This window comes from Pongo pygmaeus, chromosome 17 (assembly GCF_028885625.2).
Source record: "Pongo pygmaeus isolate AG05252 chromosome 17, NHGRI_mPonPyg2-v2.0_pri, whole genome shotgun sequence".
Taxonomy (NCBI): domain Eukaryota; kingdom Metazoa; phylum Chordata; class Mammalia; order Primates; family Hominidae; genus Pongo; species Pongo pygmaeus.
Window position 1 is genome coordinate 34,483,190 of NC_072390.2, and position 13,535 is coordinate 34,496,724.

The window sequence follows — 13,535 nt, forward strand, 5'->3', positions numbered from 1 at the left end:
CCCTGAGGTGCAGCCCACCACTGCCACTGCTAGCACCTGAGGAAGCCACCTGGAGATCCAAGAATCTCCCACTTAGACCTGCTAACATTGGAGTCCACGTACATCAGCTGAGAGCCCAAGGACAGGCATGCTCAGGCTGCCACTGCTACAACTAGGGCCCAAGAACTAGCCTTCCTGGCTTTCTCATCCCCAACAAAACCTCATCACAGCCTTCACTAACAACAGCAGACTCAGCCATTGAGGAAATCAGAGACACCGCTGACACTGCTTACAGCTGAAGAAATGACACTGGTGCATGCACCTAGAATCAAAGCTAAAGTACCCTACCCAACCAACAGCATAGATGCATCTTCACAAAAAAAGTGCTACCCTGTGAAAGGAAATTTTAAAATGGGAAAAAGCAACTGTCACACCAGATGTGCAGATATCAATGTAGGGACACAGGAAACATGAAAACACAAGAAAATGTGACACTCAAAAGGAGCACAATAATTCTCCAGTAATAGATTCCAATCAAAAGGATTTATAAAATAGCAGAAAAGGAGTTCAAAATAATGATATTAAAGAAGCTCAGTGAGATATAAGACAACACAGATAAACAATATGAAGAAATCAGAAAAAAACAATTCAAGATATGAATGAGAAATTCATCAACAAGGTAAATATCATTAAAAGAACCAAACAGAAATCCTCGAACTGAAGAATTATACGAATTAAATTAAAAATCCATTCAATGGCTATTATTAAAAAGACAAAAAGCAACAAATGCCAGCAAGGCTACAGAGAAAAGGGAACATTTGTACACTGCTGGTGGGAATGTAAATTAGTTCAGCCACTGTGAAAAGCAGTTTGGAGATTTCTCAAAGAAGTTAAAACTACCATTTGACCCAGCAATCCCATTACTTGGTATATATCCCCCCAAAAAAATCTTCCTACCAAAAAGACACATGCACTTGCATATTTATTGTAGCACCATTCACAATAGCAAAGACATGGAATCAATCTAGGTGCTCATCAATGATGAAGTGAATAAAGAAAATGTGGTATATATACATCATGGAATACTACGCAGCCCTAAAAAAGAATGAAGTCATGTCCTTTGCAGTAACATGGATGCAACCGGAGGCCATTCTCCTAAGTGAATTAATGTGAGAAGATAAAACCAAATACTACATGTTCCCACTTAAAAAGTGAGCTAAATATTAGGTACTCATGGACAAAAAATATATATATCAACAATAGAAACTGGGGACTGCTAGAGGGGGGAGGAAGGAAGGGGGCCAAGGTTGAAAAACTAACTATTGAGTACTTTGCTCAGTAACTCAGTGATGTGATGGAATCATTCGTACCCCAAACCTCAGCATCATATCCAGGTAATAAACCTGTACATGTACTCCCTGAAACCAAAATAAACGTTGGAAAAAAATTCATTCAAGAGTTTCAACAATAGACTACATCAAGCAGAAGAAAGAATTTCGGAACTTGAAAACAGGTTTTTTTTTCGAATAACCCAATCAGACCAAAAAAAAAAAAAAAAGAATAAAGAATTTTAAAAGAATGAACACCTCAAGGAACTAGAAAAACAAGAACAAACCAAACCCAAAATTAGCAGAAGGAAAGAAATAATAAAGAACAGAACAGAAGTAAATGAAATGAGAACTGAAAAAATGTATATAAAGAATCAATACAATGGAAAGCTATATTCTTGAAAGGATAAACAAAATTAATAAACCACTAGTTAGACTAATCAAGAAAAAAAGAAAGTCCAAATAGGCAAAATCAGAAATGAAAAAAGAGACATTACAACTCACACCATGGAAATACAACAGATTATCAGATACCTTTATGAACAACCGTATGCTAACATACTGGAAAACCTAGAGGAAACAGATAAATCCCTGGATATCTACAACCTACCAATATTGAACCAAGAAGAAATAGAAAATCTAAATGACTAATAGTGAGTAACAAGATTGAATTGGTAATTTTTTTAAGTTTCCCAAAAAAGAAAAGCCAGGATTGGATGGCTTACTACCAAATTCTACCAAACTTATAAAGAAAAACTAAGAATAATTCTCCTAAAATTATTCCAAAATATTGAAGAGGAGAGAATTCTCCCTAACTCATTCTACAAGGCCAGCATTACCCTGTACCAAAACCAGATAAGGACACACACACACACACACACACACACAAACACACACACACACACACACACAAAGAAAACTACAGGCCAATATCCCTAATAAACATAGATACAAAAAATTATCAACAAACCACTACCAAATTGAATTCAGCAGCACATTGAAAAGATAATATGCCATGATCAAGGGGGATTTATCCCAGGGATGCAAGGATGGCTCAACATATGCAAATCAATAAATGTGATAAATCTCTCCAACAGAATGAAGGACAAGAGTCATATGATCATCTCAATAGGTACAGGAAAAGCATTTGATAAAATTCAACATCCTTCATGATAATAACTCTCAACAAACTAGGCATAGAAGTTATATACTTCAACATAATAATAGCCATATATGACAAACCCACAGCTAACATCCTGAACAAGGAAAGATGAAAGCCTTTTCTCTAAAAACTGGAACATGACAAGATTGCCCACTTTCACAACTCCTATTCAACACAACACTGCAAGGCCGGGTGCGGTAGCTTACGCCTGTAATCCCAGCACTCAGGGAGGCAGAGCAGGTGGATCACTTGAGGCCAAGAGTTTGAGATCAGCCTGGCCAACATGGCGAAACCCCGTCTCTACTAAAAATACAAAAATTAGTATGGGCATGGTGGCACATGCTTGTAATCCCAGCTACTCAGGAAGCTGAGGCAAGAGAATAGCTTGAACCCAGGAGGTGGAGGTTGCAGTGAGCCAGGATGGTGCCACTGTACTTCAGCCTGGGCAACAGAGAAAGACTCTGTCTCAAATAAAAAATTAATTAATTAATTAATTAATTAATTAATTTTTAAAAAAAAACAGCACTGCAAGTCCTAGCCAGGGCAATCAGGCAAGAGAAGGAAATAAAAGGCTTCCAATAAAAGGCCTCCTGCTTCAGGAGCAGCAGGAAAAGAAGCTGCTCCTGAAGATATACCAGATTGTCCTAGTGCATAACCTACTTCTAGGAATAAATGAGCCTTTTTAATAGAAGATGTTAATGCTCTGTGTTACTGGGGCACCACTTGGTAATAAACTGTTACTTTTAAATATAAAATAACCCTGAGTGGATTCCTCCAGTTTTTTCAAACTATGAAATTAAAAATGTGGCCAGGCATGGTGGCACATGCCTGTAATCCCAGCTATTCGGGAGGTTGAGGCAGGAGAATCACTTGAACCCAGGAGCGGAGATCGCACCACTGCACTCCAGCCCAGGTGACAGAGTGAGATTCTGTCTCAAAAAAATATAATAAATAAAAAAGAAGTTAAAAGTGTTAATGCTCACATGCAAAGAGAATCAAATATTTTTGAATGGGAGTTTATAGTAATGTAAGGAGAAACAGGGGCAATCCCAGAAAAATAGAGACCTCTACCTTTCCCTTACTACTTTAAGGGGCAGGTCACACTATGAACTATCTGGGACCCAATTATCTGAGGCCAAGGATGTCATCAGCATGGATACTGGTAACAGAGCATTCTCTGAGAAAGAGGGTCATTGCAAGTAGAACAGACTTCAACAAGGAGCCTGTGGTATGAGAATTCTAAGACAGCCCCAAATTCCTATCCCCTGCTATACACATTTTCTAGGTATTTCTGTAAAAGGGTTTCACAGATGTAAATATTCCCGAATCAGTTGACTCTAAACTAGGGGGATTATCCTAGGTGGATATAACCTAATCAGATGAGCCATTAGAAAATCAGGGAGCATAAAAATGGGAACAATAAACCCTGGGGATTTGAAAAGGAGGGAACCAGGAAGAGAGGTAAGGGTTGAAAAACTACCTATTGGGTATTATGTCCACTACCTGGGCAACAGGTTCATTAGAAGCCCAAACCTCAGCAGCACACATTGCCTATCTAATAAACCTGCACATGTACCCACTGAATCTAAAAAGAAAAAAAAATTAATTAAACTGAGACATCTTTAAATACTTAAAAGTTTTTTTTAAAGAGGAAATAAAAAGAATCAAAGCAGCAGCAGACACCTCCTATTGGCCTTGAAGAAATACACCACCTGTTGAGGGCCATGTGGCAGAGAACAGTGGGCTGCCCCTGGGAGGCCTCAGCTCTGCAACCACACAAAAGTGAATTCTGCCAACAACCAATGACCTTAGAAGAGGTCTCAGAGCTCTGGATGAAAACAGCCCAAAAGATACCTTGATTACAGGCTCATGAGATCCTGAGCTGAGGACCAACCAAGCTGCACCTAGACCCCTAGCCTACAGAAACTGCAAGCCAGTAAATGTAAGTTTGGAGTAACTTGTTAAACAGCAAGAGCAAACTAACACAGGGCCCACCGCAGAAGCACACAAAAGCAGATGCAGTAGGCTATGGTGAGTCCAGGGGTGTGGATGCAGGAGACAGAAAAGGTCTCTAAGTTTTCTCCATCTCCAGAAAAATCCTTTTCACCCCTACTGGAAGCAGAGTTGCTGGGCAGAGAACTGTAGCAAACAGATGGGAATGGGGAGAACAAAATCATAGAACCACTCCTCTAAGTGTTTGTTGAAGCAGGTGACTAAATTGTTTTGCTTGCCTGGTGATGTGCCTGTCTTACTAACCTTATTATCCCAAGGAGCTTTCTCCTTTTTTCTCTCAGGGACTGTACAATGGCATTGGCAGAAGGCCATGAACTTGTCACAGTGTTAACAATTTTGCTTAAACCACTAGCACTTGGGAATAAAGCAAGACACTGTGATTCACTGCTCACTGCCCAGAGTAATAAAATGTTTCTAGTTTTATCAAGTAGGTCTACTGTTCATTTGATAATTCTAAGGATATAACCCAAAGTCCAAATTAGGTGTTTCCAGAATCCAATGCATTCTTACAGTAAATTCTTAAAGTAATTTTTTTTAAACTTGCTGTGAGCTTTACAACTTTTTCCCCTCTGGGTTCATAGAGCACTCCATTCATTTTACCAAGTTATCCTCACAACAATAATATTCTTATCATTGAATTATAGGTGGAAAGCTAAAAACCTAGGACTATGGTTAGACTTACCCAGAACCGTAAAGTAAATTTCAGATAGACTGGACTACTCTAAAGTCTCTTTCTTCTATATAACTAGTAACTAGTGTGTGTGTGTGTGTGTGTGTATACATATTTTACTTGATAATTCTTCGGGGGTCATTTCCACAGTCTGGGTTGCTAGCTCAATAGCCTCTTGTTTCCTGATCCAATCTACCAAGTTCAAGATATTCCCAGAAGAGTTTGAGCTAATTACTCAAACAATTAAGAGTGGTATATAAAACTATCCTTGGTTAAACAGTAATTCACATGTGGTAAAATGTTTTTGAATTAAAAATAAGGACACATCAGGGTTAGACAATAGGGCAGAGTATGTAAAAATCAGAGCTGCCCTCCAAAGCCAGAATATATCTTTTGGTTGGGCACAGTGGCTCATGCCAATAATCCAGAACTTTGGGAGGCTGAGGTAGGAGGATCACTTGAGCCCAGGAGTTCGAGACCACCCTGGGCAACACAGTGAGACTTCATCTAGATATTTAAAAATGTTTGAATTAGTATATATGTTTACATACCTTCACAGACATACTTTAAATACATTCGAACGTTTTTATGTTCAACATCATCAGGAAAATTGTTGTTGAAGCCAGCCTGTGCTCACAGTATAAGCTCAATAAATGCTTGATAACTGAGTGTTTTGCATGTATCATTTCACTTATGCCCAATTATAACCCTTCAGGGTAAATATTGCTATTGCCATTTTGCAGATAAAGAAACTGAGATTCAGGAAAGTGAAGTAACTTGCTCAAGGGCACACAGCTACTAAATGCCTCTTGAATAAAACACATAAAAAAAGGCCAAAACCAACAAAATATCTTGAGGTAAGGCCCTCCAAGTGTTCCCTATTACAGTCATGTGCTGTGCAAGACAGACTGAATATACAATAGGAGTTCCATAAGATTATAATAATACGGTATTTTTTTACTGTACCTTTTCTATGTTTAGATGCACAAATACTTACCATTGTGTTGCAGTTGCTTACAGTATTCAGTAAGGGAAAACGCTGTACAAGTTTATAACTTAGGAGCTGTGGGCCATACCACATAGCCTCGGTGTCAGGTAGGCTCTAGCATCTGGGCCTGTGTAAGCACATTGATGTTCACACGATGACAAAATCTCCCAGCGATGCATTTCTCAGAACATATCCCTGTCATTAAGCAATGCATAGCTGTATTTTGTTATAGTAAAATTGTATTTTGTTATTCTGGTGGAAGGCATATTTCTAGCCCACTAAACCTGAAGGTAAAACAGAACTGACGCCCAATTTTACTTTACTATGTAATCAAGTAAATCAAATTATATATTTAGAGCCCAGTAGAAGCTATTCCTTTCCTTTGCTTCTATTTTTAGGGGGAGGGGTATTTTTATTTAGGTGGAATGATTTTTATTATGATTACTGTTTAGTATACTGTTTCAAACACTTTACATAAAGTAATGTATTTAAACCTCAGAAAAATCCCATGAGGAATTTTTAGGTGAGAAAGCTGAGGCACAGAGAATTAAATAACTTGCCCAAGGTCACAGTGAGTAAACGGAAGGACCAGCATTCCAACTCCAGGGGCCAGGCTTTCAACTACTAATGAGTGGGGGGAATTAAGGTCCTTCTGGCTGTTCTTCTCACTGCCACACTTTCCATAGCACAAGGACTCATGACCTTTTTCTCTATTAAGGAATGACAGTGATTAAAGAAGGGGAACTGGTGTTGGATGGAATTTTGTGTTATAAGAAATGCAGTCTAGTCTATTTTGTTGCTCGGAGAAAACTGTCCTTCCTCCACCGCACTGCAGCTTCCAACTGGAAATTCCCTTTCCTTCCCCATGCCAATCAAATGGATCTGTCCTCTCTAAGTTATAGCAGCAAAGTGTACTGATGACACAAGGCATGCCATTCACAGTCAACATATAGAAACTTTATATATATAGCACGATCTCAGCTCACTGCAACCTCCACCTCCTGGGTTCAAGCGATTCTCCTGCCTCAGTCACCTGAGTAGCTGGGATTACAGGTGCTCACCACCACACCTGGCTAATTTTTGTATTTTTAGTAGAGACGGAGTTTCACCATGTTGGCCAGGCTGGTCTCGGACTCCTGACCTCAAGTGATCCACCCGCCTCGACCTCCCAAAGTGCTGGGATTACAGGCATGAGCCACCGCTCCCGGCCAACACATAGGAACCTTAGCATTGACTTTTAAATACTGCTTGAACCTAGTTGGATAAGTGTAATTGTAGGGTTGTGGGCACGATGGCAGGTTTGGGGAGCTGCATTAAGAATGGTGAGCCTCTAGAAGAATGCTTCAAATTAGGGGCATCCTGAATGATACTGATGTGTGCATACTATATAATATATGGTGTTATAAATATGAAATTATATGGCATTATAAAGAAATGTCAAAAAACTTTTGGACTTAAATAAAAGTAAGTTAGCTTTAAACTGTACATGGCAGATTCAAAGAATTAGATGGATACATTCAATTCATATCTATAAAAAGCAATAGTAATTATAGAATTCTAGAAGTTTTGAAAATTAGGATAACATCTTATTAATACAGGAAGATTTAGGTATAGATATTTCTAACTGTCTGTTCCTGATCCTGATGCCCTAAGAGGGACACTTGATTCACACCTTGAGAACAAAGATCAGTCTAGTAAAGGAGGTTCACATGAGAGAATCAGATCTGAAGATGACAGTGAATCACCCATTCTGGAATTTGTACATATCCACATGTTGCCAACAATGGTTTCCCTGCATCTCTTCTTTTTCACCCTGACAGAGAATGCCAAAATTAAATAATAATTGAACTGTGGATTTAAACTGTGTAGGCTACTGCTACAGCTACTTCAGGAAGGAGCCCTGGGCTAGACATTGGAAAACTTGGGATCTAATTACATCTCTGCTATTAACTAGTCAAATCGCTTAACATCTCTGACCCTCTCTTCCCTGTTCTGGTCAATGGAGAGGGATAGATTAGAAAAGCTCTAGGATCTCTAAAAGCTTGAAAATTCAATGATTCAGAACAAACTATGGCTACCTGCAACAACACCGGTGAAGCTCACAGATACAACACGGAATGAAGGAAACCTCATAAAAATGAGCACATTAGCAGGATTATATATATATATAATATATATAATATTATTTTATATATAATATTATATAATATATAATATAATATATATTATATATATTATATTATATATATAATTATATAATATATAATATATATTATATTATATATATAATTATATAATATATAATATATATTATATTATATATTATATTATATATTATATATATATATATATAAAGTTCAAAAAAAAGACAGAACAACCTATCTTCTTGGAAGTCAGTGGAAGAGGGCCTTCTGGGGCACTGCTCATTTCTTCATCTGGGTACTGGCTAAATGGATCTGAGCACTTGGTGACTAGTCACTGAATTGTAGACTTATGCTTTGCACACTTTATTATGTTATGCTTCATTTTAAAAGTTGTTTTCTTAAAAACCGTTCAATAGTTCAAACCATGGTGCATTCTCAAATTCACGAAGTAACTGCAAACTCTTCCTTTTACTCTGTGCTGCAACCACCTGAAGAAAAGGAGAAAAGGGAGGCTAGCAAGTGAACAGTTTTTGAGCATTTACTAAGTGCCAGGCACAGTGCTATGTATATTACATACCCTATCTCTATTCTCACAGTAAGGCTATGAAATAGCATCCACCATCCACATTTACAGATGAGAAAGCTGAGGCTTGGAAACTGTCAGAGACTTGCCCAAGCTCATGCAGCAAGTAAGCAATGCAGCCATGCCTTAAAGCTGGGTCTGTCTGCCAAGGTCTGTAATGTTCTTTCCACCGTGTCTTGCTTCAAATTACTGCAATTTAGTGCTTATTTTTAAAAAACTTCAGTCCTGAGTTCTCACGCACACAAAAATAGTTTGGGAAGGCTAGAAAATTACTTTCCCAAAGTTTGAAACCCTCTGCAAGATTCAACGTTTGCAGTAGTTCCTGGAAGTTATTCACTGAGTAGGAAGTTATAGAGGCACTTGTCCCATCTTGGCTCATCACATGATGTGTGCTTGAAAATAAAACTCTTCTCTTATGAACCATTCCCTCTCAAGGATTTAAAATAACTCTCAGTATCTGAAAGATCCTCTTCAACCATAAGAGAGTGCAGTTGCTACTACCTTAAACATACACACAGGACTCACAAACATTGAGTGTAGGCACTCCAGGAACCCCATTTAAATGGCAAAGACTCAGGGTGATGGAGAGAAAAGGCTGCCCAGCCAAGGACAAGAACAGGGATCCAGGTCCTGTCTGGCCCAGTTAGCTGAGTGGCCTTGGGTATAGCCGTGGGATCTTCTTGGTGCTTACTCTGTTCTTTACCTAAATGAGACCACTGTAACCTACACTCCGAATAAGTTTGTTGTTGTTGTTGTTGTTGTTGTTGTTGTTTTAATTTACACACAGAGAATTGTGATTGCTTTAGATGATCTATAATATTCTATTTCATTCATATGCTTCCTCTACTGGAAAAAAAAAGTATTGAATACATTAAACACTTTTAGATAATTTGGTTTGTGCCAAAATAGCAAAATTGGAAAAATTGTAGTGCCTTCCTGCCTCTCTTTTTCTCCCCTTCTCTCCTTTCATCTCCCTTAAGTCATCCTGGTCCATCCCAGAATCCTGCACTCAGGACCCTTCCTGGGCCTGCTTTTCTGTCTCTCTCACCAAGAAGCCAACATCCCTCCCTGTCTCCCACCAAACTTCCCTTTTTCAGTGTGGATGACTTCTGCAAGGTATCAGAAAGAAAGTGATAGGGTTGAAAGTGTTCTTTCTAAGATCAATTTTCCAGAGTAGTCATATTTTTAAAGCAGAACTTATTTATCCACATATATTCCTAATAGATGAAATATGGATTTCAGCCTGTGTGCCCAAAGAAATGAAAGAATTCTAGCACTGTGGGGAGACTGGCACTTTTTAAAGAAGGTAGCTACTCCCTGTGATGCAAGAACCTCACCCATCTGACTCCTCACTCCTAGGAGATGCTTTAAGGATGATGTCGTTGAGTCACATTCCTTGACCCCCTAGGTAGTCGTATCTTCAAGCCTTTTTCTCTTACATCTAGATTAACAGGATTTCAATAAACTACAGGCATACATTTATGCAGGTAATATTTCAAATGTCACACCAAAATGCTATCCAAAAACTCATGGCAAATAAGTGGTGTAAAAATTCCAACGTGGCTAGAAATCATAAGACTATGATTTCTATGAGAGTCCATACTCAGTTCCTTATTCAGCTCCAAATACTCATTTTAAGACTATTTCTTTCTTCTCATTTCCAGTGCTTTCCATATGCACGCACAACCACAAAGTAAAAACAAAGCAGGAACTAGATTTGTGATCATTAGAATGTTGGTGGTCTGATCCCACTGTAAATAAAGGACTAAACATTGATGATAGAATCTCTGGCAGAGTGTGGGGTTACAATAACCTACCAACTTTTATTGAGCATCATCTAAGTGTCAAGCATTAAGATCCGCCCTCAGGGGGTGTAATGGGTAAAAAAAGAAAATACTTAGAAAGAATAAATAAGACCTACTATTTGATAGCACAACAGGGTGACTATAGTCAACAATAACTTAACTGTACATTTTTAAATAAAGAAGCCAGGCATAGTGGCTTGTGCCTGTAATCCCAACTCTTTGGGAGGCCTAGGTGGGCGGATCACCTGAGGTTAGGCGTTTGAGACCAGCCTGGCCAACATGGTGAAACCCCGTCTCTACTAAAAATACAAAAATTAGCCAGGCATGATGGTGGACACCTGTAATCCCAGCTACTTGGAAGGCTGAGGCAGAAGAATTGCTTGAACCCAAGAGACGGAGGTTGCAGTGAGCCAAGACTGTGCCTTTGCAATCCAGCCTAGGCAACAAGAGCAAAACTCCATCTCAAAAATAAATAAATAAAATAAAATAACTGAAAGAGTATAATTGGGTTGTTTGTAAATCAAAGGATAAATGCTTGAGGGGATGGATACCTCACTCTTCATGATGTACTATTCGACATTGCATGCCCTTATCAAAACATTTCATGTACCCCATAAATATATACACTTACTATGTACCCACAAACATTAAAAATAAAAAGATCCACCCTCAAAGTTACTGCCATATCCCTGTTCCTTCATCTCTGGAGAGAGACACTGGCGTTCACCTAAATGCCTGTGATAAGACCACCATTATATATCCACCCCTCCACACCTTGTGCCCCAGCATCACGCAGTGTGGTCATCCCAGGTCTACACGCTTAAAACATGACCCAGAGAGACAAAAGACAAGTTCAGATGAGCAGGTTTTGGGATCCACAGAGAAGAGCCATTTTTAAGAAGAATGCTTCTAAATTTCCTAATTCACGTTTTTAAGCAAGTGGAAATAAAGCGCTATTGTTGAAAAATAAGAACATATTATAAATCAAGAAATATTTCCTAAGCAGATATTTACCCTCATAATCTCCAGAAAACTCCTACACTTTGCCATCTCTGAGCCTGAATTTCCAACTTAATGCCTGTGTCAATTGTTTATAAACTGCAGATCTAGTCATTCTCTATTTTATTGATAGTATGTAGAGTGCCTTGCACAGTACCTGGCAAGTACTTATTGAATAGGCACCCAATAAATATCCGTGGCATGAATGAATGAACTGTTGAAATCTGTGAATCTGTGACTCATGTTTTAGACAGCAGAAATACAAATGATGTTTTTAATTAATTCTGCAACATATGGTATTGATTCTAAATATGCTTTATTAAACTATAAGCGAGCACTGAGATACTGATACTACAAAAGCAGCTCTGCTACCAGAATAAAATTATAGTAATGCGTAACTAGACTTATTTGTTAAATACGGACTATTAATGTGCATTCATCGGCCATTCATTATGTTTGTACAGGAATTTTTTAATGTTTAAGTTTACCAGACTTCTTTTCCATCAGTAGAGGTAGGAAAGTGTGTCCATTAAGCCCAGGCAAGAGCTGTCACAACTCTGGTGCTTGTCCAGCTGTACCCCTCCTCATGGGGAGCTCACAGTGCCTGAAGCCCACACCCTCTCCTAGACCATGCTTTGAGTATCTAGGACCCCAGGGTTCCCAGGCCAAACGACCCCAAACCTGCTTTTGGAGCCTGTGCAACACCACTTCCAGGGTCCTTCCTCCAGAGGGTGGAGCCCATGACTAGAGTGCTCCCCACTAAGCCTGAGAAGTGGTCTGCACGAGAGGGAGGAAGGCCCACACCACTGCATGCAAGACAGAGCCGGGGATGGGGAGGGAAGGGGCTGGCCTCAGGCCGAGGACCAGGGCTTGTTCTCACCGTGCCGCCACATTCCTGCACAGACTGCCAAGGAGTCCAAAAATTCTCAATTCAAAGCTGCCTTCCAGGTAGTCATGAAGATGTATGTGTCAAGATGGGAAGTTACAACAGAGTTACATTTTGGTAGCTTGATGTATGACTTATCAGTATTTAGATCTATGATTTGTGAACCTTCATTTATACTCATGCCCCTTGTTTTTGCAAATGTTAAGCATTTTTTTCTCAATTTTTTTCTTCAACTTCAAAAATCCAAATATACCACAAGTGCTTAATAACGTATCACAAGTTAAGAACTGCCTATTTAAACCTTTGAAATTTCTTATGCTCTCAAACTTTACCAAGAGAGGTACTTGGTCCAGACGAACAGTTTCTCTTGAAAGGCAGCATATACAAATTGACAAAGTTAATCTACAGGGGTAGTACTGTTGACAAATAATAATATTAAGCATTAAGCATGGGCCAGGTACAACACCAAGTAATTTGTATGCATGTTATTTCAACTAATACTCAAAAAACTCTACAATAGTGTATTAGTCCATTTTCATGCTGCTGATAAAGACATACCCAAGGCTAGGTAATTTATAAAGAAAAAAGATTTAATGGACTCATAGTTCCATGTGGCTGAGGAGGACTTACAATCATGGCAGAAGGTTAAGGCACGTCTTACATGGCAGCAGGCAAGAGAGAATGAGAGCCAAGGAAGGAGAAACCTGTTATCAAACTATTAGATCTGGTGAGACTTATTCACTACTATGAGAACAGTAGAGGGAAACCACCCCCATGATTCAATTATCTCCCACCAGGTCCGTCGCACGACATATGGGAATTGTGGGAGCTACAGTTCAAGATGAGATTTGGGTGAGGACACAGCCAAACCATATCAGGTGGGTACTAAAATTATTTTATCATACAGATGAGGAATCTGAAGCTTAAAGAAGTTCAATAAATTGTCCAAGTTTCCACAGCTGGAAAGGACAGAATCCT